This window comes from Rhinoderma darwinii, unplaced genomic scaffold, assembly GCF_050947455.1.
Source record: "Rhinoderma darwinii isolate aRhiDar2 unplaced genomic scaffold, aRhiDar2.hap1 Scaffold_564, whole genome shotgun sequence".
Lineage (NCBI taxonomy): Eukaryota > Metazoa > Chordata > Amphibia > Anura > Rhinodermatidae > Rhinoderma > Rhinoderma darwinii.
Genome location: NW_027464116.1, coordinates 171,087 through 197,917, shown reverse-complemented (window position 1 = coordinate 197,917; position 26,831 = coordinate 171,087). Strand labels below are relative to the sequence as shown.

Genomic DNA, 26,831 nt, shown 5'->3' with positions numbered 1-26,831 from the left:
ACTCCCAATTCAGTCCAAGAAGTAAGTTAGCGGAGCTGTCCCGACAGATAATACAAATAAATATCAGTGAGAGAATGTCCCCCCATAGACTTGGGTCTCTGTAGTGTACTGAGTTTAAGCTTTGATCTACTGGTTCCCCATATAAAGGACGGAAACAGAGCAGGAACACTTTTCAAAAAAGACATTGGTGCAGGCACTGCAGCACATTCCAGCATGTACAGGCATTTAGGGAGTATAATCATTTTTATGAGGTTAATACGACCAGAGACAGCCAGGGGCAATGAGCTCCACAGTTTAAATTTAGCCTTGATATAATCCAGCAGGGGTCGTATAAGTGATCGCTATGGGTAAAGATACCTTAGGTTGCTGTATAAAGAGGATCATGTCATCAGCATAAAGGCCTATTTTGTCTAGTTTACCCCCAAATTGAACCCCTTGGTACGAGGCGTCCTTACATAGTTACATAGTTACATAGTTACATAGTTACATATTTAGTACGGCTGAAAAAAGACACATGTCCATCAAGTTCAACCAAGGGATGGGAAAAGGGAAGGAAAAATCTCTACACATAGGAGCTAATACTTTTTTGTTCTAAGAAATTATCTAACCCTTTTTTGCAGCATCTCCTGTCCCTGCTGTGACGGCTCCTGCGCTCGGCTATTCCATAGATTCACAGTTCTCACGGTAAAGAAGCCTTGTCGTCTCTGCAGGTTGAACCTTTATTTCTCCAGACGGAGGGAGCGCCCCCTTGTTTTTTGAGGGGGTTTTACATGGAACAGGATTTCACCATATTTTTTGTATGTGCCATTAATATATTTATATACGTTAATCATGTCCCCCCTTTAGTCGTCTTTTTTCAAGGCTAAATAGGTTTAATTCTTTTAATCTTTCCTCATAACTTAAATTCTCCATGCCCCTAATTAGCTTCGTTGCTCTTCTTTGTATTTTTTCCAACTCCAGGGCATCCTTTCTATGAACTGGAGCCCAGAACTGAACTGCATATTCTAGATGAGGCCTCACTAATGCTTTGTAAAGTGTATAGTAACAGGAAAGGGAAAGAGGAAAGTAGTGTGATCAAATAATATTGAAAATAATAAATTCTTTATTAGTAAATAGTTAAAATAACAATGTTAGCTGAAAATTTGTAGTGCCAATGACCCCTCACTTGACACTATAGACAAATAAATGTCTTAATTATTCTTACTCCGTTGGGGAAATATGCGAGTAATGGGACAAGTAGCCTAAATCTTAGATGTATATTGATATATTGATTAGCCCACAGTTGTATATGCTAAAGCAAAGTGTTGTGGAAATTACACTGCTAGAGCATTAACTTGAGTTGGTTGTAGTGGTACACAATTCTCTATAATGCTGTGCTGAAGGTTCCTTCATCGGGCTGTAAAGTTAGCCCAGCGATGGAGGAACCTAGTAAAGTGACAGTCACTGCGTGTCTGTCAAGTTGCACATAGACCAGATCAGCATACAATGTACAATGCTGAGCACGGTCAAATGAGAGAGAGTACACGGCAAAAGCCGGGATAAGCTGTCTGGGTGCTTGTTAGCACGTCCAGTGCAGCTAAACACGGTCCCTATTTGTGGGCTAATGCAGCTCACTGAGCACAGAATGTGTGTGCAGCCTAGATGGAGAGACTGCTAAATCAACAGTCTCTACGTAGCGGCTCAATGGTCACACGGCTCAAAAACAAAAGTGCCGTTTGTGAATAAAGAACCAGTGTAATCTACAGAGTAGAGCCGAGATCAGCTGTCTGGGTGCTGTCAGCACGTCCAGTACAGCGTAGCACGGACTCTCACTGTAGGCTGCTACGGCTCACTGGGCACACACTGTGTGCTGCATCGAGGAGAGACTTTCAGAATGACAGTCTCTGCATTCCTGTGGAGCTTCTAGTTGATCACTACGGCATACAGGGAGTAGTGCCGTTCGTGATCAGAAAGGGAGTTTACAGTGTTGAGCCCGGATCAGCTGTCTGGGTGCTAACAGCACATCCAGTACAGCTCAGCACGGTCCCCCACTGCAGGCTGCTGCGGTTCCCTAGGCACACACTGTGTGTACAGTGTCAACAAGAGACTGTTGACTGTCATTTCAACAGTCTCTTGTTGACACTGTACACACAGTGTGTGCCTAGGGAACCGCAGCAGCCTGCAGTGGGGGACCGTGCTGAGCTGTACTGGATGTGCTGTTAGCACCCAGACAGCTGATCCGGGCTCAACACTGTAAACTCCCTTTCTGATCACGAACGGCACTACTCCCTGTATGCCGTAGTGATCAACTAGAAGCTCCACAGGAATGCAGAGACTGTCATTCTGAAAGTCTCTCCTCGATGCAGCACACAGTGTGTGCCCAGTGAGCCGTAGCAGCCTACAGTGAGAGTCCGTGCTACGCTGTACTGGACGTGCTGACAGCACCCAGACAGCTGATCTCGGCTCTACTCTGTAGATTACACTGGTTCTTTATTCACAAACGGCACTTTTGTTTTTGAGCCGTGTGACCATTGAGCCGCTACGTAGAGACTGTTGATTTAGCAGTCTCTCCATCTAGGCTGCACACACATTCTGTGCTCAGTGAGCTGCATTAGCCCACAAATAGGGACCGTGTTTAGCTGCACTGGACGTGCTAACAAGCACCCAGACAGCTTATCCCGGCTTTTGCCGTGTACTCTCTCTCATTTGACCGTGCTCAGCATTGTACATTGTATGCTGATCTGGTCTATGTGCAACTTGACAGACACGCAGTGACTGTCACTTTACTAGGTTCCTCCATCGCTGGGCTAACTTTACAGCCCGATGAAGGAACCTTCAGCACAGCATTATAGAGAATTGTGTACCACTACAACCAACTCAAGTTAATGCTCTAGCAGTGTAATTTCCACAACACTTTGCTTTAGCATATACAACTGTGGGCTAATCAATATATCAATATACATCTAAGATTTAGGCTACTTGTCCCATTACTCGCATATTTCCCCAACGGAGTAAGAATAATTAAGACATTTATTTGTCTATAGTGTCAAGTGAGGGGTCATTGGCACTACAAATTTTCAGCTAACATTGTTATTTTAACTATTTACTAATAAAGAATTTATTATTTTCAATATTATTTGATCACACTACTTTCCTCTTTCCCTTTCCTGTTACTATACATATATCATAAATCGGTGGTGTACACCTAGTGTGAATCTCATTGCTCCAACATATTATATATAAAATTGTATGAGGGTAATACCTATCAATCTATAATGCTTTGTAAAGTGGCAATATTACATCCCTGTCCCGTGAGTCCAGGCCTCTTTTAATACACGACAATATCCTGCTGGCCTTTGAAGCAGCTGATTGACATTGTGCTGTTATTGAGTTTATGATTTACAAGTACACCCAGATCCTTCTCAACAAGTGAATCCGCCAGTGTAGCTCCCCCTAGGACATATGATGCTGCAGATTATTACACCCAGATCCTTCTCTACAAGTGACTCCCCCAGTGTAGCGCCCCCTAGGACATATGATGCTGCAGATTATTACACCCAGATCCTTCTCTACAAGTGACTCCCCCAGTGTAGCTCCCCCTAGGACATATGATGCATGCAGGTTGTTGGTACCCAGATGCATAACTTTACATTTATCTACATTAAACTTCATCTGCCAAGTGGACGCCCAAACACTTAGTTTGTTTAAATCTGCCTGCAATTCATGAACATCTTCTATTGACTGAACTATATTACATAGCTTGGTGTCATCTGCAAAAATAGAAATAGTGCTATTAATCCCATCCTCTATATCATTAATAAATAAGTTGAATAATAGTGGTCCCAGCACTGAACCCTGGGGTCACCACTTATAACCGGGGACCATTCAGAGTAGGAATCATTGACCACAACTCTCTGGATACGGTCCTTGAGCCAATTCTCAATCCAATTACAAACTATATTTTCTAAACCTATAGTCCTTAATTTACCCATTAGGCGTCTATGGGGGACAGTGTCAAATGCCTTTGCAAAGTCCAAAAACACCAAATCCACAGCGGCCCCGCTGTCTAGGCTTCTGCTCACCTCTTCATAAAAACAGATTAGGTTAGTTTGACAACTTCTGTCCTTAGTAAAACCGTGCTGGCTGTCACTTATAATACTATTTATTGTCACATAATCCTGTATATAGTCCCTCAATAGCCCCTCAAACATTTTCCCCACGATGGATGTTAAGCTTACTGGTCTATAATTAACCGGGGAAGACCTAGAGCCCTTTTTGAAAATAGGCACCACATTTGCCCTGCGCCAGTCCCTTGGCACTATACCAGTCACTAGAGATTCTCTGAATATTATGAAAAGGGGGACAGAAATAACTGAACTAAGCTCCTTAAGAACTCTAGGGTGTAACCCATCTGGTCCCGGGGCCTTGTGCACATTTATTTTATTTAATTTAGCTTGGACCATCTCTACATTCATCCAATTCATTATATCAACTGATATATTAACAGCACCGGCAGCGGCTACATCAGCTCCTCAGCACTGGCAGCGGCTACATCAGCTGCTCTTTCTTCTGTTGTATATACAGAGCTAAAGAACCCATTTAGTAACTCTGCCTTCTCTTGATCCCCTGTGACCAACTCCCCATTACCACTATCTAGGGGTCCTACATGTTCAGACCTTGGTTTTTTAGCATTTATATACTTGAAGAATTTTTTGGGATTTGTTTTACTATCCTTGGCCACCTGCCTTTCATTTTGTATTTTTGCAAATTTTATTAAATTTTTACAGATTTTATTAAGCTCTTTATATTTTACAAAGGCTGCAGATGTACCCTCAGATTTGTATTTTTTAAATGCCCTTTTTTTGTCGTGTATTGCCCCTTTTACAGAAGGTGTAAGCCATGTGGGGTTTAATTTTAGTAGTTTATACTTGTTACCTGTAGGAATACATTTTGCACTATAATAACTCAAAGTAGATTTGAAAATCTCCCATTTATCATTTGTCCCATTATTTAACATTAGTTCTTCCCAGTCCATTTCCTGAATTGCCGCCCTCATCCTGGGGAAATTGGCCTTCTTAAAATTAAATGTTTTTGCCCTCCCAGCCTGCGTTTGTTTTTTACAGTATAGGTAAAATGTAACTATATTATGATCACTGTTACCGAGGTTTTCATGAACATTGACGTTCCCAACAAGATCTGCATTATTAGAAATGACCAGATCCAACAAAGCTTCACCTCCAGTCGGGTCTTCCACAAACTGGCCCATAAAATTTTTCTGCAACAGGTTGAGGAAATGTCTCCCCTTTGCAGTTGAAGCCGAACCATGACACCAATTAATATCCCGGAAAATAAAATCTCCCATTATCACTACAGTACCCGCCTGTGCAGCCCGCTCCATCTGTTTATATAACTGAACTTCCATCTCCTCAGTTATATTGGGGGGTCTATAGATTACACCAAAAGTAATTTTTCAGTGTTTACCTCCCTTTCTAGTTCCACCCACAAGGTTTCAACCTCCTCACAATCTTCACCCACTATTGTCTCTTTCACACTCGCCTTCATATCATTTCTCACATACAGACATACACCACCGCCTTCATATCACTTCTCACATACAGACATACACCACCACCTTCATATCACTTCTCACATACAGACATACACCACCGCCTTTCCTATTTGTCCTGTCTTTCCGAAAAAGTGTAAAACCCTGTAGATTTACAGCCCAGTCATGTGAAGAGTCCAGCCATGTTTCAGCAACACCAACTATATCTATATTTTCTTCCAGTACCAATGCCTCCAGCTCCCCCATTTTGCTTGCTAGACTTCTGGCATTTGTGAACATACGCTTTAACTTGCCTGTCAGTTTTTCACTTTTATTATCAGAAATGTGATTTGACATTAATCGGGCCTTTTTATTTACACTGATGTTTTGTAACGGAAGGATCTCCTTATCTTGTTGTCTAGTCCTCTCCCCACATTCTGTTTCTCCCCCCACCAATATAGTCTGACCCCTCTCTAACCTGGCTACCCCTTTTTTTTCTACATTGACCTCCCTCCTCAGCCCTAGTTTAAACACTCCACCACCCCAGCTAGAATTCTCTCCCCCAGCACAGCGGACCCCCTTCCATTTAGGTGCAAATCATCTGCAGAATACAGTTTGTACCCCAATGAAAAGTCAGCCCAGTGCTCTAGGAACCCAAATCCTTCTCCTCTACACCAAGACTTCAGCCATGCATTTAACTCCCTGAGCTCCCGCTGTCCTGACGTATAAGTAAGGCCAATGGTTCTATGGACATATTGAACAGTAATGGGGATAACGGGCAGCCCTGCCGTGTGCCTCCAGCAAGTCGAAAATACAGGGATAGGACATCATTAATCAAAATTTGGGCCCTAGGGGATTTATACAATATGGAAACCCACTTTATAAACTGAGGCCCAAAACCAAATCGGCGTAATACCTCTAACAAATATGGCCATTCAATTGAATCGAACGCTTTGGCAGCGTCCAGTGAGGCCACCGCCCAATCCTTGTTCAGAGCTATACCCACTTGTGTCACCACCTGTACTCTCCTAATGTTATCTGATGTGGATTTCACGGGCATAAAGCCTGTCTGGTCCGGATGAATAATAGTATGTATGACTGAGTTCAGCCTAGTTGCCAATATCTTGGTGAGAACCTTATAGTCACTGTTTAAAAGCGATATAGGTCTATATGACGCACAGTCTTATCCGGTTTTAATAATATAACAATAGTCGCATTATTCAGGGATTCAGGTAACGATGCCGTCTCCAGCGAATGTGTGAACATTGCATGCATATCAGGGACAACATGTTCTGCATATGTACAATATACTTCTATAGGAATACCATCGGGTCACGGTGATTTATCCTTTGCAAGGTCATGGATGGCTCTCGAAATCTCCTCCAAAGTAATATCAGCATCCATGAGCGTTCTATCCGAGTCAGACAGAGTGGGAAATACAATATTATTCAAGAAGGAGTGCAGGTCGGGAGGAGTATAGTTAACCCTTGAGGAATATAAATCTCTGTAATACTGTGCAAATCTGTCAGCAATATCAAAGGTATCTATCAGATCAGTCCCATCTACAGAACGTATTTTAAGAATAGAGGGGGATTGAGTGTTCTGTTTTACAATATGCGCCAACAATTTACTAGACTGATTTCCTAGTTCAAAGTGGGTCTGTTTCATGAAAAAAAAAATCCTGTTCGCTCTATCCTGTAAATACATCAAAAATTGTCGACCGACTTTAAGCCAGTTCTGCGTATTAAGGTCAGATGGATCTGCTACGTACACTCTTTCAAGCTCTGTACATTGCGCAGGCAGATCTTCCTCCATTTTTGTGGCATTACGTTTTAAGTATGAAATGGTAGATTTAAGGCACCCTCTCAGATACGCCTTAAGGGTGTCCCACTTAATACCAATATGTTCAAACAGACTATGATCCTGTAGGAACACCGACAGTTGATCAGGGATCCGATCTTGCAGGCCAATAGCCTTTAACCAAAAAGGGTGCATTTTCCAACCCCTATGTCTAGGTGGAGTAGGCACGTCAAGACAGGGGAGTGATCCGATACACCCCTGTGCTTATATACAACCTGTGGCGATAGGGACATTAATAAGGAATTGCCAAAGACATAATCAATGCGGGATAGGGAGCTATGGCCTAACGAAGAGCATGAGTACATCTTTGTGGAGGGGTGTGCAAACCGAAATAAGTCTATCCAGCCCAGCTCCGCCATCAATATTTTGAGAGACGAACTAATCGACGACCTGGAACCGGAAATCTGGGAAGCTCGAAATCTATCAAGCACTACATCCATTACCATATTTAGGTCCCCCATACAGAGAAGTGTAGCATTAGGGTAGGAGGCCGCAAAAGTTTCCGCCTTGTAAATTACAGTTATTGATGCCGGCGGCAGAATGTATAATCCTATAATCACATAGGGGTTATTATTAATAAAAGCGTGAATAGAAACATAACGCCCCTCAGCATCCACCTTAACAGTGTCCACCTCCCATAATAGTGACCTATGTATAAGGATAGAAACCACTCTGGAATAGGAGGAGCAACATGAGTGGCGTGACCACTGAACCCATGGTCTATTCAAGACCCGCGATGTGCAGGATGTTAAGTGGGTCTCTTGTATACAAAGAATTTGCGGAGTATATTTGCGTATTTGTGAAAAAATCATACCTCTTTTCTTTGCGGAGCCCATCCCCCGGACATTCCAGGACATAACAGTAATCCTAGCCATTCAGGAGAGAATGAAAAGTATTGGGGAGATGGGACTCATCATCAGTACAAGCATCAGTAGACAGAATATAGGCGTAAAACGTGTGCATGGTAAAACACATAACTAACAGACCTCTCATAGGTCCAACCTGTAGTATAGCAGGGAAGAAACAGTAGAATACAGCATAAGCTATATCGCCAACATGACGTGACATCAAAAACGTCAATACATCCCTCTCATCACTGTGGTCGGGCATGTACGGGGGGAGAACCCATGTGTCTCAATATTAATTAATACCTGTAGTAAAGCATAGAAGTACAGAGAAAAATATACTAAAGTAGCGGCAAAATCACATCTACCCAATAAGATAAAAAGATATGGAAAGGCAAAAATTGTAAGCAATAAGAATACATTTCTTGCTAGCAGATAATCATACAATAGCAGTATTCGGCTTCCTTGACACAGAATATTCCAGAAAGTCTGGGAGAAGCGACTTAGCGGTGCGGTGATTGTCGTTGGCGGTTCACCCAGTCATCAGCATCCTTTGGCATCGTGAAGAATATAGAGCGATCTCCATCCACAACCCGAAGCCTGGCCGGGTATGCCATGGAATACGAGATGTTCAGATCCCGCAGTCATCGTTTAACTGACATAAAGGTAGCCCTCCGTTTCTGTAGATCCGCACCAAAATCTGGAAAAATGGAGACCGCTGAGCCATTGAAGCGGATTTCCAGCAACTTGCGAGCCAATCTCAGAATCAAGTCCCGGTCATTGCTGTTTAAGAGACGCACCAGCATGGGCCTAGGAGGTGCACCCAGTGGTAACGGTCTCGCCGGAACTCTGTGCGCCCGCTCTACAGCAAACGCAGCAGAAAAAAACGCATCCGGGAATAAATCACGCAGCCATTTTAAGATGAATTCTATCGGGTTCTGACCCTCCACCTTCTCAGGTAAGTCTAGGACTCTGAGGTTATTCCAGCGCAGCCAGCTTTCTAAATCGTCAGATTTTTTCTTCCAGAGTTTAGCCGCAGTCTCTAATGCCGCAATCGCCTCCGGTACAGGTGCCACTCTATCTTCCACACCCGATATACGTTCCTCAGCATGTGTCAATCTCTCACGCAGATTATGCATATCCTGCCTAAGCAGGCCTATATCAATTCTGACCTCTTCCAGCTTACCTGTCAACAAAGTTTTGCAGGACGAGATGGCTTGGGGCAACATCTCAGAGACTTCCTGTAGGGTGGGTGCAGTCTCTCCCGCTGTTGAATCGCCTGCAGCTGCAGATTTAGCCGCACCATCAGATCCACGAGCACGCGGAGGCAGAGGGGAGCGGCCGCCATCTTGCCCCTCTCCCCTAGCATATTCCTGGAGCTATTTAGTCACCGATTGCCCACGCGTAGGTCCCATACCGTCCTCCTCGTATCGCCAGGTACTTCAGTGCCACTATGAGGTAAGTTTAGCCCAGGTATAATATCTGCAGGATGATGAGGACATGGGTTCAGTGCAGAGCTATCGAACCATGCGACTGCTCCCGCTGCGCGCCTAGCCACGCCCCGAGAAGGCAGCTTTAAGAGCTTGGAATGTGGCTTCGGCCTCCGTGGTCCAGTCTTTGGCATTAACCCCCTTTTTGGTCAGAGCAGAAATAGGAGCTGTCATAGAGGAGAAATGAGGAATAAACTGGCAGTAATAATTTGCGAATCTCAGCAGGCATTGGACAGCTTTGAGTCCTTGCGGACGAGGCCAGTTGAGAATTGAGGACAGCTTGGCTGGATCCATTTGAAGACCCTGGTCGGAAATGACATACCCCAGGAAAGGCAGGCTGGTTTTCTCGAAGAGGCATTTCTCTAGCTTGGCAAACAGAGAGTTCTCTCGCAGACGCTGTAACACTTGGCGCACATGCACACGATGAGTTTAAATATTGGGAGAAAAGATTAAAATGTCGTCTAGGTATACCACCACACAGCTGTACAACAGATCTCGAAAAATGTAATTAACAAAGGCCTGGAAAACCTCAGGAGCATTACAAAGTCCGAAGGGCATGACAAGGTATTCAAAATGCCCATCACGAGTATTGAAGGCGGTTTTCCATTCGTCTCCCTCGCGGATACGGATGAGGTTATAAGCTCCACGAAGGTCTAGTTTGGTGAAGATTTTCGCCCCCCGTAGATGGTCAAAGAGTTCTGAGATCAATGGTAACGGGAACTTGTTCTTTAACGTGATATTATTCAATCCTCGGTAATCAATACAAGGACGCAGGGAGCCGTCTTTTTTTCCCACAAAGAAAAACCTGCACCGGCAGGAGAGGAGGACTTACGGATGAATCCTCTCTCCAGATTTTCTTGGACATACCGAGACATGGCCTCAGTCTCGGGCAAGAACAGAAGGGTAGACTCGACCTCTGGGAGGCGTGGCATTGGGGACCAGGTCTATGGCACAGTCGTATGGCCTGTGAGGAGGCAGCGATTCAGCTTGTTGTTTACAGAAGACATCAGAGAAGCTTTTGTATGGAGTAGGAAGTCCTTCCGAGTTAGGTTCTGTAGACTGAGGCATGGGTGGGCGAATGGATTGTAGACAATGTTGGTGACAGAAGTCACTCCAGCGGGTAATTTGACCTCCAGTCCAGTCAATAACGGGAGAGTGCTTCTGCAACCACGGTAGACCCAGAAGAAAAGGGTTCAGAGAGTTCTTTAACACATAGAAGGAGATACGTTCCTGGTGCAGCGTGTCACGGGCACAGGGTATGTGGACCCACTAGGCCGCTCCGACGTAGCGGGGAGGCAGCTGACCAGGTCACAGTCTATGCAGAAGTAAATGGTAGACAGTATGCTTGGGTACCTGAAATAGTCCGGGCGGTGGTTGTGGCTTCAGCACGGATGGAGGCAGGTGCGGCAAGTGGCGCAAGACGTGGCGGGCAGTATCCGATGGCACTTGACGTTGCAGATGGCACTTGACGTGGGAGAAGACACTTGAACGCGGGTAGGCACAGGAACAATACAGAATACAGGAACGGTAACAGGGCACGGGTAACAGCTGGAACGGGAGACACTAAGGAACCATTTGCGAGACAGACTGGGAAAGACTAACAACGCTCAGGCAAGGATTAGAAGGCCAGGGACCTTCTTATAGACCAGGAAATCGTGGCAGTTGATGGTAATGACGATTTCCTAATTGCGCGTGCTGGCCCTTTAAGGCCGGGCGCGAGCGTGCGCGCGCACCCTACGGGATCCAGCCAAACGGAGCGGAAGTGAGCGCTGGCATCTCCTAGGAGGGAGACGGAGGCCAGCGCTCACAGATCCATGGCTGCGGGCGTCGGGAGGTGAGTAAACTCGACGGCCCGCGGCCATTGGCGCTACATAGCGCCCCAGTTAACAGGAGAATGGGCTCAGTGACGAGATAAATAGTTTCATGTAGAAGCCTCCCATCTACAGAAGCAATGGATAATGGTTTGGTTAGTCTTTGCACTGGGATTTGGTAGCGATTTACCAAGGACTGGCACAGAAAATTCCCAGCGGATCCGGAATCTAGGAAGGCTTGAACGTCGAAAGTGGTTCCTGCAAAGGACAGCTTCGCTGGTATGGTCATCTTCTGAGAGGAAGGTATTCCACCTAGGGTAGCCTCTCCTACTTGCCCTAGGCGTTGGAGTTTTCCGGCCTCACTGGACAGTCTCTGAGGAAGTGCGTTTTTCCACCACAATACAAACATAAATTCAACTTGCGTCTATTCTGGCGTTCCTCAGGCGTGAGTCTTGTACTCTCCACCTGCGTGGGTTCGTCCGACCGGGAGGAAGATGAGGCCAGAAGAGGTCTTTGGAAGGTTGGTGCCAACCGTGATGTACGATTGCCTCGAGCAGATTCTCGTTGTCTCTCACAAAAACGTATATCTATACGATTAGCTAGAGTAATCAAGTCATCCAAGGACGGTGGAAGGTCTCGGCCAGCAAGTTCATCCTTGATTCGGCCCGCCAGACCCTCCCAGAAGGTCGATACCAAAGCCTCATTATTCCACTGGAGTTCAGTAGCCAAGGTGCGGAATTGAATGGTGTATTGGCCTACAGTGGAGGTTCCTTGCCGGAGCTTGAGTAGAGAGGAAGCTGCAGAAGAGGCTCGACCCGGTTCTTCAAACACCCTTTTAAACGTGGAGAGAAAGTTCTGAATGTTGTACATGATGGGGTCGTTTCTCTCCCACAAGGGCGATGCCCAAGCCAGCACTTCACCAGACAGCAGGGACAGGATATAGCCCGGTCTGAGGAAAAATGATGTGCCATGACTTCAAAGTGGATGGTGCATAGGCTAAAAAATCCCCTGCAGGTCTTGGGGTCTCCCTCATAGCGGGCAGGTGTAGGTAGGTGTAGTCCAGGACTGTAGACAGGAGCTTGCGGTGGTGGTGGTATTGGAGGCGCCGGAGGCGCTAGTTCGTTCAAACGAGTGGATACATTCTGCAGTAGCTGAAACAGCTGATCTTGGCAGACTTCTTTGTCTAGAAAGCTCCTGAGCCATATCAGCCGTGTCCGGCAGGGCTGTGTCAAGGGGATCCATGGCTTGTTCAACCTATAACTGTTCTCACCGGTTTGTTCGTGGATCCTCAATGTCGTCTGGGAGATGGTGCTTGGAATCCAGGCAACGCTTGGCACAGCGGGTAGAGGCGGTCGGATGGATAGGCAGGAGTCAGGACAGGCAGCAGATGTCGTAACAGGTGTGGCAGCAATAGGTCAAAGCAGGCGGCAGACGTCGTAACGGGTATGGCAGCAATAGGTCAAGGCAGGCAGCAGACATCGTAACGGCAATGGCAGCAATAGGTCAAGGCAGGCGGCAGGCGTTGTAACGGGTATGGCAGCAATGGGTCAAGGCAGGCGGCAGACAAGGATAGTCAAGTTCAAACAGAGGTCAGTAACGGGAAATCCAGACAAAAGGCAGAAGGGATGGAAACAGGGAACCAGGGCACAGGGAATTCACGGGGAACTTGGTTGAGCAAGCAGGGACGGCCGCGAAATGAGGTAAAGGATGCACTCACCTGACGCCGTCCATGGCCAGCAGAGCGTCCGGATCGGATAAAGTCGAGCTCGGGATGAGCAGTTGGTGATGGAGTGCGCCGGAACCGGAGCAGAGGCCGTGGGGACGGCGGGGAACGGCGCAGCAGCCGTTACACTGCCACACACCCATCCGTAGATAATGCCACAGTGCCATCTGCATATACTGCCACACACGCACCCGTAGATAATGCCACGGTGTCCTCTATAGATACTGCCAGACAGCCACCCGTAGATAATGCCACAGTGTCCTCTCTAGATACTGCCAGACAGCCACCCGTAGATAATGCCACAGTGCCCTCAGTAGATACTGCCACACACCCACGTAGACAGTGATGTCAGGGGCTTCCCCAGAGCCGGGGTTCCGGAGCAGAGCCACTTCTAGCACCTTGCCGCTTATTCTTCAGCCTGCTCGCTCCTTTCCTGAGGGAGCTACGGTGTCCTGCAGGCCGCAGATGACAGCCTAAGAGGCCGTATACAGCCATGCAGTGGTAACAGACGTCACAACACGACTCCAACACTAGAGACAGCACAGGAACAAATACAGCACGGGACAGAGGATGCAAGTAGCAGGACACAGGAACACTGGGAACAGGATACCACTAATGTACCATTTGCAAGACTAACATAGGTATACAAACAATGCTCAAGCATGCGCATGCCAGAAGCCGCTGCAGAGCGGCAGTGAGTATGTCACGTAAGGTTTGTCAACCCACTGGGCCGTACCGCCTTGGCAGAATGGCAGCTGGCCAACAGGGCGCAGGTCAAAGTCTATAGTTCATAGAGGGTACCTGTGGCAGCTCGGACAGTAGCAAGGCACGCTCGGCAGGGACTAGGCAGCAGGTAGACGTCAGGCGAGGTGAAGTAGGTCAGGCATGGTATACAGCATGGCACGACTTTGGCTCAACACAGCACTCGACCAGGATAGTATAGAATGCAGGAAACAGGAACACACTAGGAGACCATTGCATAGACAAACTAGGGAAACAACAACAATGCTCAGGCATCGAAGCAGGGGGCCGGAGCCCTCTTATAGTCCAGGGTACTCACGGCCTGATGCTTCATCAAAGTACGGTGCGCGCGCTGCCCCTTTAAGAACGGGCACGAGCGTGCACGCTCACCCTATGGTAACCAACTGAGGTGAGTGGAAGCGAGTGCTGGCGTCTCCTGGGAAGGAAACTGTGGCCAGCGCTCGCCAACTCCTGGCTGCGGCTGTCATGGGGAGAGTGGCGCTGGTGGCCCGCAGCCACGGACATGACAATATCCCCCCTCTTCTTGGGACCAGAGCGAAAGAGAAACTTTTTCAGAAGAGTAGGAGCATTGAGGTTCTCTTCTGGCTCCCAGGATCTCTCTTCAGGACCAAACCCCCTCCAATCCACCAAATAAAAAGTCTTTCCTCTCACTTTTTTGGTGTTCAAGATCTCCTTAACCTCAAAGGTGTCTGAAGGACCGCCGCTGGAGGCAACGGCAGGGCTAGGAGTTTTGGTATAGCGGTTTAGAACCGCCGGCTTCAGGAGGGAGACATGGAAGGAGTTGGGGATCTTGAGGGAAGGAAGCAGCCGAAGCTTGTAGGCGACAGGGTTGATCTGCTGTAGAATTTCGAAGGGTCCGAGGAACCTGGGAGCAAATTTGCATGATGGCACGCTTAGTCGAATATTCCTAGAAGATAGCCAGACCTTCATGCCAGGGAGAAAATGAGGAGGTTCTCTTTTCCTTGTGTCAGCCTTCCGTTTCATGCGGTCGACTGCCATTAGGTTGGAGGATCGAGTCTGCTGCCAGATCTGCAGGGAAGTCTCTAAAAGCGGAGTCAGCGGCTGGTACCTCGGAGGTATCGTGGGTGTTGGCCGTAGATAATTTGGAACGGTGTATTCCTTGTGGACTCGCTGGTGTGATTATTATATGAGAACTCAGCCCACGGAAGCAGCTGCAGCCAGTCATCATGCTGCTTGGAGATGAAGTGGCGTAGGTAGTTCTCCAAGATCTGATTGATCCTCTCGAACTGACCATTGGACTGAAGATGGTAGTTTGAGGAAAAGTCCAACTTCAAACCGAGGAGTCCGCAGAGGGCTCTCCAGAACTTCGGGTTGAACTCCCCCCCCCCCCCGATCAGACACAATATGCTGCGGCAAGCCGTGCAGGCGGAAGATGTGTTAGATGAACAGCTTGGCCAGCTGAGGAGCAGAAGGAAGACCGGTCAGAGCAACGAAGTGGGCGATCTTCAAAAATCGATCCACCACCACTCAGATAGTACTGCATCCGGCAGACAGAGGCAGGTCCATATTAAAGTCCATAGCTATATGCTGCCGGGGGGCATTGGGCACAGGCAATGACTGGAGCAGACCAGCAGATCTGAAATGTGAGCGACCTATTTGGCTGCACATACTGAACAGGAATAAACAAAGTCCATAATGTCGTTGGGCAGCGTGGGACACCAGAAATGATGAGCAATCAGATCCCGGGTCTGACGGATCCCCGCGTGACCTGCCAGTCTAGAGGAGTGTCCCCAGCAGAGGATTCTTGCACGATCAGCCAGGCGCACAAAAGTCCTCTCTGGAGGAATGTCCCCAACTTGCAGAGGATTGACAGAGACAATGCAAGACGTATCAACAATGTTCTGTGGAATCTCAATGGTGTCTTCCGTCTCAAAAGACCCGGACAAGGCATCGGCCCTCACATTCTTGTCGGCCGGGCGATAATGGAGCTCAAACTGGAACCTGGTAAAGAACAGTGACCACCTGGCCTGACGAGGGTTCAACCATTGAGCCGTCTGGAGGTAGGTCAGATTCTTGTGGTCTGTAAAAATTAGGATCGGATGAGCTTCACCATCTAGTAGATGTCTCCACTCTTCCAGAGCCAATTTGATGGCTAGTAACTCCAGATCCCCAATCGAGTAGTTGCGTTCTGCGGAAAAGAAGAGCTTAGAGAAATATCTACATACCATTGACTTGCCCTTGGGACCTCTCTGGAACAGGAGTGCACCAGTACCGACAGAGGATGCATCCATCTCCAACGAGAACTGCAGAGAGACATCCGGATGATGGAGGATAGAGGCTGACGTGAAGGCTCTTTTCAGGCTATTGAATGCGGACTCTGCCTCGGGTGTCCACACCTTGGCGTTCATGCCCTTCTTAGTGAGGTTACATATAGGAGAAGTCAGTGAGGAGAAGTTTAAAATAAACTGTCTGTAAATATTGGCAATTCCCAAAAAGCGCTCTATGGCGAATCCGCATTAGGTTGTAAGCCCCACGCAGGTCTAGTTTAGAAAAAATCTTGGCACCACTTATACGATCAAACAGTTCAGAGATCAGTGGCAATGGATATTTATTCTTCACCGTGATCTGGTTGAGACCTCGGTAGTCGATACAAGGACGGAGAGAGCCATCTCTCTTTTTGACAAAGAAGTACCCGGCTCCTGCCGGGAGGAAGATTTTCGTATGAAGCACCTTTCCATGTTCTCTTTCACATAGGCGGACATGGACAGAGTCTCTGGCAAGGAGAGAGGATATACCCTAACACGGGGAAGGGATGCACCAGGAATCAGCTCGATAGGGCAGTCATACGCCCGATGTGGGGGCAATGTCTCCACCTCCCTCTTGCTGAAGACGTCCGAAAATACAGAATAATGACCCGGCAATCCAGCCAATGACCGAGGCAGAGAAGGCTGAATCTAACAAATCTGCACCAGGCAACGGCTTTGACACTCAGGTCCCCACTAGAGAACCTCTCCAGAATTCCAGTCCAGGACTGGGGCATGCATTCGGAGCCAAGGCAGGCCCAGCAACACAGGGTTAACAGCTTTGGATAGGACATAGACCTGCAGAAATTTGGAGTAAAGGGCTCGTACTTGGAGCCTCAGCGGCTTGGTCACAGCTATAACTGGGTCTGAGAGAGGTAGTCCATCTACTGAAGCAACTGTCAACGGGCTCTCCAGAGGTGTGGTGGGTAATTGAAGAAGGTCCACCAGGTCTCTACGGATTAAATTAGCAGCGGATCCAGAGTCCAGATACGCAGAGACCTGATGCGTTCTCTCGCCGGACACTATGGTCACAGGCATGGACAATCTAGAGGGAAGTCCTTTCTTACCCAAGGTTGTCACTCCTAGCAACAATAGGCGTTGGGCTTTTTGGGGGCACAGGTACACAAGATGGCCAATGCGGCCGCAATAAAGACAGAGTCCAGAAGTGTGTCTGCGTTGTCTGTCCTGGGAGGATAGCTTACACTGGTCCATTATCACAGACTCCTTAGGAGGATCGACATCTGAGGACAGCAGGGGTTGTTGAAAAGTAGGAGCCAGACTGGGAAGGACTTCCTCTCGTTGAACCTCTTGGAGGTGTTCTCGGATCCGTATATCAATCCGGGTGGACAGAAGAATGCCAGGAGCCAGTCCATGCCAGAATGCAGCCACCAGGGCCTCATTGTTCCATAACAGCTCTCCCACCAGGGTGCGGATGTGGATGGTGCACTCACTCACGGAGGTGTCTCCTTGGCATAGGATAATCAATGAGGAGAAAGATGATGAAAGCGACCCTTGCACCATCAAACGAAAATGTCCTACTATGCAGGCTGAAGTGGATCTGGCACTGATTCAGAAATCCACGACAGGTACTTGCGTCTCTATCATAGCGGTCAGGAAGTGGCAAAGAAACACGCGGGTCCACACTGCCAAGAGGTGTAGTCTGAGGATCAACACTGCCAGTAGGTGTAGTAGGAGGAACGGCAGCTTGTGCCTCCTGCCGACGTGCAAGAATGATCAACGCCTGGAGGAGTTGGTCCTGTCTAGACTGGAGGTCTAGCATATCCGCCCCCGCATCTCTTGAGACGTCGTCATGGTCTTGAATCGACTAGCGGGGTCCATGGCCTGAGCGTACTGTCACGTAGGGTTTGTGGACCCACTGGGACGTACCGCCTTGGCATTATGGCAGCTGGCCAACAGGGCACAGGTCAACGTCTATAGTTCGTATAGGTACGTGTGGCAGCTCGGGCAGCAGCAGGGCAGGCTCGGCTGGGACTAGGCAGCAGGTAGACGTCAGGCGAGGTGAAGCAGGTCAGGCGTAGTATACAGCACGGCATGACTTTGGCTCAACACAGTACTCGACCAGGATAGTACGGAATGTAGGGGGCCGGACCCCTTTTATAGTCCAGTGTACTCACGGCCTAATGCTTCATCAAAGTCCGGTGTGCGCGCTGCTCTTACTGGATCCGGCTGAGGTGAGTGGAAGCGATTGCTGGCGTCTCCTGGGAAGGAGACTGGGTCCAGCGCTCGCCGACTCGTGGCTTCGGCTGTCATGGGGAGAGTGGCGCTGATGGCCCGCAGCCACGGACATAACAGAGTACTGGCGTCTCCTAGGAAGGAGATGTCGGTCAGCACTAGGTAGTCTGCGGTCGCGGCCGTCGGGGGGGGGGGGGGGGTAAGTAGGAACGATGAGCCGCAGCCGCGGACGTTACACATATTAGAAGTTTTTTGCTGAAAAATGTTTTCCTCAAACCTGGCCCCTGTGGCTCTTCTTCGGGCTCCCGCCTTCAAAACAAACTCTGTGTTAAGTCACCCCTGAAAACCACCGCCCGTATTTACCCTGGTCGATATTTTATGGTAAAAAGGTGGCAATCCTTGGCTGAATATTGTAAACTGCAGGACGTGGTGGATGTTGGAGTGAGGACTGGCCGGTTCTGCTCCAGATAATATGGGGGTTACCAATGATCCTGGGGGAATTTATCAATGGAATGACGTCAGCTTTCTGAGGTAGAAATTACGCAATGTTGGCGCACGCCCTATTTGTGATAAAATTTGCAGCTTTTCTAGTCTCCCAATACTTGTGAACATTAGACGGGGTTAATTGTAAAGGGCCGGGGCCGCCATAGGTCTGACACATTTACTAATTCTTACCACAGAAAACGCTGCAGATTGTAGAGTAAATCTTCGCTTTCTTTCCTGACTCTAAAACAGACCAAAATGCGCCAAATTTATTCAGAGACCTGGACCTCTTAGAAATGTGGCCGCGCTTTACTCCGAGACACTTCTGTTTCTGACTGGTCTATGGAACGCTGGTCTACATAAATCTGCCCCCTCCTCTATTATATTACACCCGAGTTATGGAAGAATCCCGGAGAATAACGACACGAGAGACGGTGGTTTTTAGCAATAAGCAGAAGTGTCATAAAAAGAATGACTTTCTCTATTTTATTAAATGATGAGAGTTGTGGCTCTTAATTCAGGACCTGGGGGGTGTAAACTCCTGGTGACAGTCAATCTGACCGCCCAGCGATTGTCACAAAGGACAATTCTCATTGTAAGGTCCTGAGGTAAGAGCCACAACCCAGTGATCCAGAGGAAGGCGAAGAAAACCCCCGGAGATCTGTCTCTAAGGGGAAAAATAATTCCTTCCTGACCCCATATGTGGCGATCGGAGATCACCCTGGATCAGATCGATCGTCTGCCTACTGCATCTGGACATAAAGCAGAGTCTGGTTATAACATCCAATACAATGTGACACGTCTACATTACAATGTAACGAAAGGAATCCTCTCCGACAGTTCACAATCAATTATTACCAGGACGCCTAACGCTAAAGAGAGGATCCCACCATTTCCTAAGGGTTCCACCAAATCTTAAGCCCTGCTCCTAGGAGCTTACAATCTAAAAGAAGGAACCCTCCAAATCTAAAAGGTGTTTTCCCACAAACAAAATTGTGTGATGTCAGATGGCTGGAGGTGCGAGCGCTAGGACCCCAGCGTTTACAGGAACGCAGGTCCCCGAGTCCCCTGTGTGAATGGAGCGATAGTTCACAGGAGTGACCACTGCTCCATTCACTGCCCAGAAAATGGACGAAGCTAAAACTGTCTCCCAAGTCCAATACGGACACTCCAAATGGAGACATAGCCCTGCTCCCTGTCCTCTCACTGCAGAGTACGCCTTCCCGGCTATACTAAGGTTCAGACAGACAATGGAGCAACTCGGAGGTCTCCGTCCGGTAGACAGTGAGTGGGGCGGTGGTCACGCATGTGCACTGACGCTCCATGTACACAGGGGAAACATAGACCTACGTTCTAGGGATCACTGGGGTCCCAGCGCTCGCACTTCCAGCCATCAGATATCTATCACCCGTCCTGTAGGATAAGGGATGAATGTTGATTATGGGAGAACACCTTTATTCTAACCTGATCTCTGTCTAGTGATGACGTCTTAATCTTCCCATGATTTCCTGACTGTCTCTTATTCTTGAGATTGTGTCGTAGTCTTGAGATTGTGTCTTATTCTTGAGATTTAGTCTTATTCTTGAGATTGTGTTTTATTCTTAAGATTGTGTCTTAGTCTTGAGATTGTGTCTTATTCTTGAGATTGTGTTTTATACTTGAGATTGAGTCGTAGTCTTGAGATTGTGTCTTATTCTTGAGATTGAGTCTTATTCTTGAGATTGTGTCTTATTCCTGAGATTGTCGTAGTCTTGAGATTGTGTCGTAGTCTTGAGATTGTGTCTTATTCTTGAGATTGTCTTATTCCTGAGATTGTGTTTTATTCTTGAGATTGAGTCGTAGTCTTGAGATTGTGTCTTATTCTTGAGATTGTCTTATTCCTGAGATTGTGTTTTATTCTTGAGATTGAGTCGTAGTCTTGAGATTGTGTCTTATTCTTGAGATTGAGTCTTATTCTTGAGATTGTGTCTTATTCTTGAGATTGTGTCGTAGTCTTGAGATTGTGTCTTATTCTTGAGATTGTGTCTTATTCTTGAGATTGTGTCGTAGTCTTGAGATTGTGTTTTATTCTTGAGATTGTGTCTTATTCTTGAGATTCTGTCTTATTCTTCAGATTGGGTCGTCGTTTTGAGATTGTGTCTTATTCTTGAGATTGAGTCTTATTCTTGAGATTCTGTCTTATTCTTGAGATTGTGTCTTATTCTTGAGATTGTGTTTTATTCTTGAGATTGTGTCGTAGTCTTGAGATTGTGTCGTAGTCTTGAGATTGTGTCTTATTCTTGAGATTGTCTTATTCTTGAGATTGTGTCTTATTCTTGAGATTGAGTCTTATTCTTGAGATTGTCTCTTATTCTTGAGATTGTGTTTTATTCTTGAGATTGTGTCTTATTCTTGGTATTGAGTAATATTCTTGAGATTGTGTCTTATTCTTGAGATTGTGTCTTATTCTTGAGATTGTTTTGTAGTTTTGAGATTGTGTCTTAGTCTTGAGATTGTGTCTTATTCTTGTCATTGAGTAATATTCTTGAGATTGTGTCTTATTCTTGAGATTGTGTCTTATTCTTGTTATTGAGTAATATTCTTGAGATTGTGTCTTATTCTTGAGATTGAGTCTTATTCTTGAGATTGTGTCTTATTCTTGAGATTGTGTTTTATTCTTAAGATTGTTTCGTAGTTTTGAGATTGTGTCTTAGTTTTGAGATTGTGTCGTAGTCTTGAGATTGTGTTTTAGTATTGAGATTGTGTCTTATTCTTGAGATTGAGTCTTCTTCTTGAGATTGTGTTTTATTCTTGAGATTGTGTCGTAGTCTTGAGATTGTTTCTTAGTCTTGAGATTGTGTCTTATTTTTGAGATTGTGTCTTATTCTTGAGATTGTGTCTTATTCTTGAGATTGTGTCGTAGTCTTGAGATTGTGTCTTATTCTTGAGATTGTGTCTTATTCTTGAGATTGTGTCTTATTCTTGAGATTGTTGTAGTCTTGAGATTGTGTCTTAGTCTTGAGATTGTGTTTTATTCTTGAGATTGTGTCTTATTCTTGAGATTGTGTCTTATTCTTGAGATTGTGTCGTAGTCTTGAGATTGTGTCTTATTCTTGAGATTGAGTCTTATTCTTGAGATTGTGTCTTATTCTTGAGATTGTGTCTTATTCTTGAGATTGTGTCTTATTCTTGAGATTGTGTCTTATTCCTGAGATTGTGTCGTAGTCTTGAGATTGTGTCGTAGTCTTGAGATTGTGTCTTATTCTTGAGATTGTGTCTTATTCTTATAATTGAGTCTTATTCTTGAGATTGTGTATTATTCTTGAGATTGTGTCGTAGTCTTGAGATTGTGTCTTTGTCTTGAGATTGTGTCTTATTCTTGAGATTGTGTCTTATTCTTGAGATTGAGTCTTATTCTTGAGATTGTGTCTTATTCTTGAGATTGTGTCGTAGTCTTGAGATTGTGTCTTAGTCTTGAGATTGTGTCTTATTCTGGAGATTGTGTCTTATTCTTGAGATTGTGTCTTATTCTTGAGATTGTGTCGTAGTCTTGAGATTGTGTCGTAGTCTTGAGATTGTGTCCTATTCTTGAGATTGAGTCTTATTCTTGAAATTGTGTCTTATTCTTGAGATTGTGTCTTATTCTTTAGATTGTGTCTTATTCTTAAGATTAAGTCTTATTCTTGAGATTGTGTCTTAATCTTGAGATTGTGTCTTATTCTTGTTATTGAGTAATATTCTTGAGATTGTGTCTTATTCTTGAGATTGTGTCTTATTCTTGAGATTGAGTCTCATTCTTGAGATTGTGTCTTATTCCTGAGATTGTGTCGTAGTCTTGAGATTGTGTCGTAGTCTTGAGATTGTGTCTTTTTCTTGAGATTGTGTCTTATTCTTGAGATTGAGTCTTATTCTTGAGATTGTGTCTTATTCTTGAGATTGTGTCGTAGTCTTGAGATTGTGTCTTATTCTTAAAATTGTGTCTTATTCTTGAGATTGAGTCTTATTCTTCAGATTGTGTCTTATTCTTGAGATTGTGTCGTAGTCTTGAGATTGTCTTATTCTTGAGATTGTGATTTATTCTTGAGATTGTGTCTTATTCTTGAGATTGTGTCTTATTCTTGAGATTGTGTCGTAGTCTTGAGATTGTGTCTTATTCTTGAGATTGAGTCTTATTCTTGAGATTCTGTCTTATTCTTGAGATTGTGTCGTAGTCTTGAGATTGTGTCCTATTCTTGAGATTGTGTCTTATTCTTGGGATTGTGTCTTATTCTTGAGATTGTCTCTTATTCTTTAGATTGTGTCTTATTCTTGAGATTGTGTCTTATTCTTGAGATTGTGTCTTATTCTTGTTATTGAGTAATATTCTTGAGATTGTGTCTTATTCTTGAGATTGTGTCTTATTCTTGAGATTGTGTCTTATTCTTGTTATTGAGTAATATTCTTGAGATTGTGTATTATTCTTGAGATTGAGTCTTATTCTTGAGATTGTGTCTTATTCTTGAGATTGTGTTTTATTCTTGAGATTGTTTCGTAGTTTTGAGATTGTGTCTTAGTTTTGAGATTGTGTCGTAGTCTTGAGATTGTGTCTTAGTATTGAGATTGTGTCTTATTCTTGAGATTGAGCCTTCTTCTTGAGATTGTGTTTTATTCTTGAGATTGTGTCGTAGTCTTGAGATAGTGTGTTAGTCTTGAGATTGTGTCTTATTTTTGAGATTGTGTCTTATTCTTGAGATTGTGTCTTATTCTTGAGATTGTGTCGTAGTCTTGAGATTGTGTCTTAGTCTTGAGATTGTGTCTTAGTCTTGAGATTGTGTCTTAGTCTTGAGATTGTCTTAGTCTTGAGATTGTGTTTTAGTCTTGAGATTGTGTCTTAGTCTTGAGATTGTGTCTTAATCTTGAGTTAATGTCTTTGTGTCTTTTATCTTTTGATTTGATGAGATTTTCTGTTCTAGAAGAAAAAAAAAACACAATTCCGTTTTATGTTCACTACAATCCCCAGTATACATATCACCCAGTATACATATAAACCAGTATACATATCACCCAGTATACATATCACCCAGTATACATAACATCCAGTATACATATCACGCAGTATACATATCACCCAGTAACATATCATCCAGTATACATGTTACCCAGTGTATATATCACCCAGTATACATATAAACCAGTATACATATCACCCAGTATACATATCATACAGTATACATATCACCCAGTATATATATCAACCAGTTTACATATCACCCAGTATACATATCATCCAGTATACATATCATCCAGTATACATATCATCCAGTAACATATCATCCAGTATACATGTTACCCAGTGTATATATCACCCAGTATACATATAAACCAGTATACATATCACCCAGTATACATATCATCCAGTATACATATCACCCAGTATACCTTTCATCCAGTATACATATCAGGCAGTATACATATCACCCAGTGTACATATCACCCAGTGTACATATCATCCAGTAATATATCATCCAGTATACATATCATCCAGTAACATATCATCCAGTATATATGTTACCCAGTGTATATATCACCCAGTATACATATAAACCAGTATACATATCACACAGTATACATATCACCCAGTATACCTTTCATCCAGTATACATATCAGGCAGTATACATATTACCCAGTGTACATATCCTCCAGTATACATATCATACAGTGTACATATCATCCAGTGTACATATCACCTAGTATACATATCACCCAGTGTACATATCACCCAGTGTACATATCATCCAGTAACATATCATCCAGTATATATGTTACCCAGTGTACATATCACCCAGTATACATACCAAACAGTATACATATCATCCAGTATATATGTTACCCAGTGTACATATCCTCCAGTAAACATATAATACAGTGTACCTATCACCCAGTATTCATATCATCCAGTGCACATATCACCCAGTATACATATCACCCAGTATACATACCACCCAGTATACATATCATCCAGCATACATATAATCCAGTATACATATCACCCAGTATACATATCACCCAGTATACATATCATCCAGTATACATATCATCCAGTGTACATATCACCCAGTATTCATATCATCCAGTGAACATATCACCCAGTATACATATCACCCAGTATACATATCACCCAGTATACATATCATCCAGTATACATATCACCCAGTATACATATCATCCAGTATACATATCACCCAGTATACATATCATCCAGTATACATATCACCCAGTATATATATCCCCCAGTATACATATCATCCAGTATACATATCACCCAGTGTACATATCCCCCAGTTTAAATATCCCCCAGTGTACATATAATAGAGTATACATATCATCCAGTATACATTTAACCCAGTATACTTGTAAACCAGTATACATATCATCCAGTATAGATATCACCCAATGTACATATCATCCAGAATACATATCACCCACTATACATATCATCCAGTATACATATCACCCAGTATACATATCATCTAGTGTACATATCAACCAGTATATACAGCACACAGTATACATAGCACCCAGTATACATATCACCCAGTATACATATCACTCAGTATATATATTACCCAGTATACATTTCACCCAGTTAACATATCACCCAGTATACATATCACCCAGTATACATATAACCCAGTATATATATCATCCAGTATACATATAACCCAGTATACATATCACCCAGTATACATATCACCCAGTATATATATCATCCTGTATACATATAACCCAGTGAACATATCACCCTGTATACATATCACCCAGTATACATATCACCCAGTATACATATAACCCAGTATACATATCACCCAGTATACATATCCCCCAGTATACATATCACCCAGTATATATATCACCCAGTATACATATCACCCAGTATACATATCATCCAGTATACATATCATCCAGTATACATATCACCCAGAATACATATCATCCAGTGTACATATCACCCAGAATACATATCACCCAGTATACATATCCCCCAGTATACATATCACCCAGTATATATATCACCCAGTATACATATCACCCAGTATACATATCACCCAGTATACATATCATCCAGTATACATATCACCCAGAATACATATCATCCAGTGTACATATCACCCAGTATACATATCACCCAGAATACATATCACCCAGATCAAATATGAATTACAGATATACAAAATAATAGACATGAATAATCCAGTGAGGGAATCTTATCAAATGTTCTACGCCACTTTTATGCCGTATAAAAAGTCACATTATGGTGCACGCCATATTTGCGCCATAGTTGCAGCTTTTCACAGATTTCACCACTTTTATAAGTGACAAGAATAGTTAGCGGGGTTTCACAGCTGGAGCGGGAGAGCGGGAGCGGGGCCCCTCATAGACCAAAATATTTAGCATCACTTATGGCAGAAATTGGCACAAAATATGGAGCAAATCTACTCCTTCTCATAGCAGACGTAGATATCAATCAATACTCCGATACTGGTAGATGAAACGCCGGTCATATGGTCATAGAGAAAGTTCAGATCCTGGAATCTCCTTAGGGACATATGTCAGCTGATAAATGTCGGGTGTATAACTTCCCTACATACCTGGAGGACTTCTCTTCCTTTCTTGGTGCTGGTCACGTGGAAAGCTCTCCTCAGGTCTTCAGTCTCTTCATGTAAAAATGAGCCGTCCAATAGTCTATGGTCTTCATACACCAAGTACATAATTGTGATGTCATGGAATGTTCAGGTGTGATGTGATCTTGTGATGTAATGGAATTCCCAGGTGTCATGTGATCTCCTGATGTCATGGAATGTTCAGGTGTCATGTGACCTGGTGATGTCATGGAATGTTCAGGTGTCATGTGATCTC

At 44.8% G+C, this 26,831-nt stretch overlaps 1 long non-coding RNA gene across 1 annotated transcript; it reads right to left on the bottom strand.

Moving 5' to 3' along the window:
• Positions 1-20,524: 20,524 nt before the first annotated feature.
• On the bottom strand, positions 20,525-26,626 carry LOC142723865 (uncharacterized). Its single transcript, XR_012875720.1, has 2 exons — positions 26,564-26,626; positions 20,525-23,882 (listed from the first exon to the last, which is right to left on the bottom strand). It is a non-coding gene; the product is annotated as an uncharacterized LOC142723865 (long non-coding RNA).
• Positions 26,627-26,831: the final 205 nt, after the last annotated feature.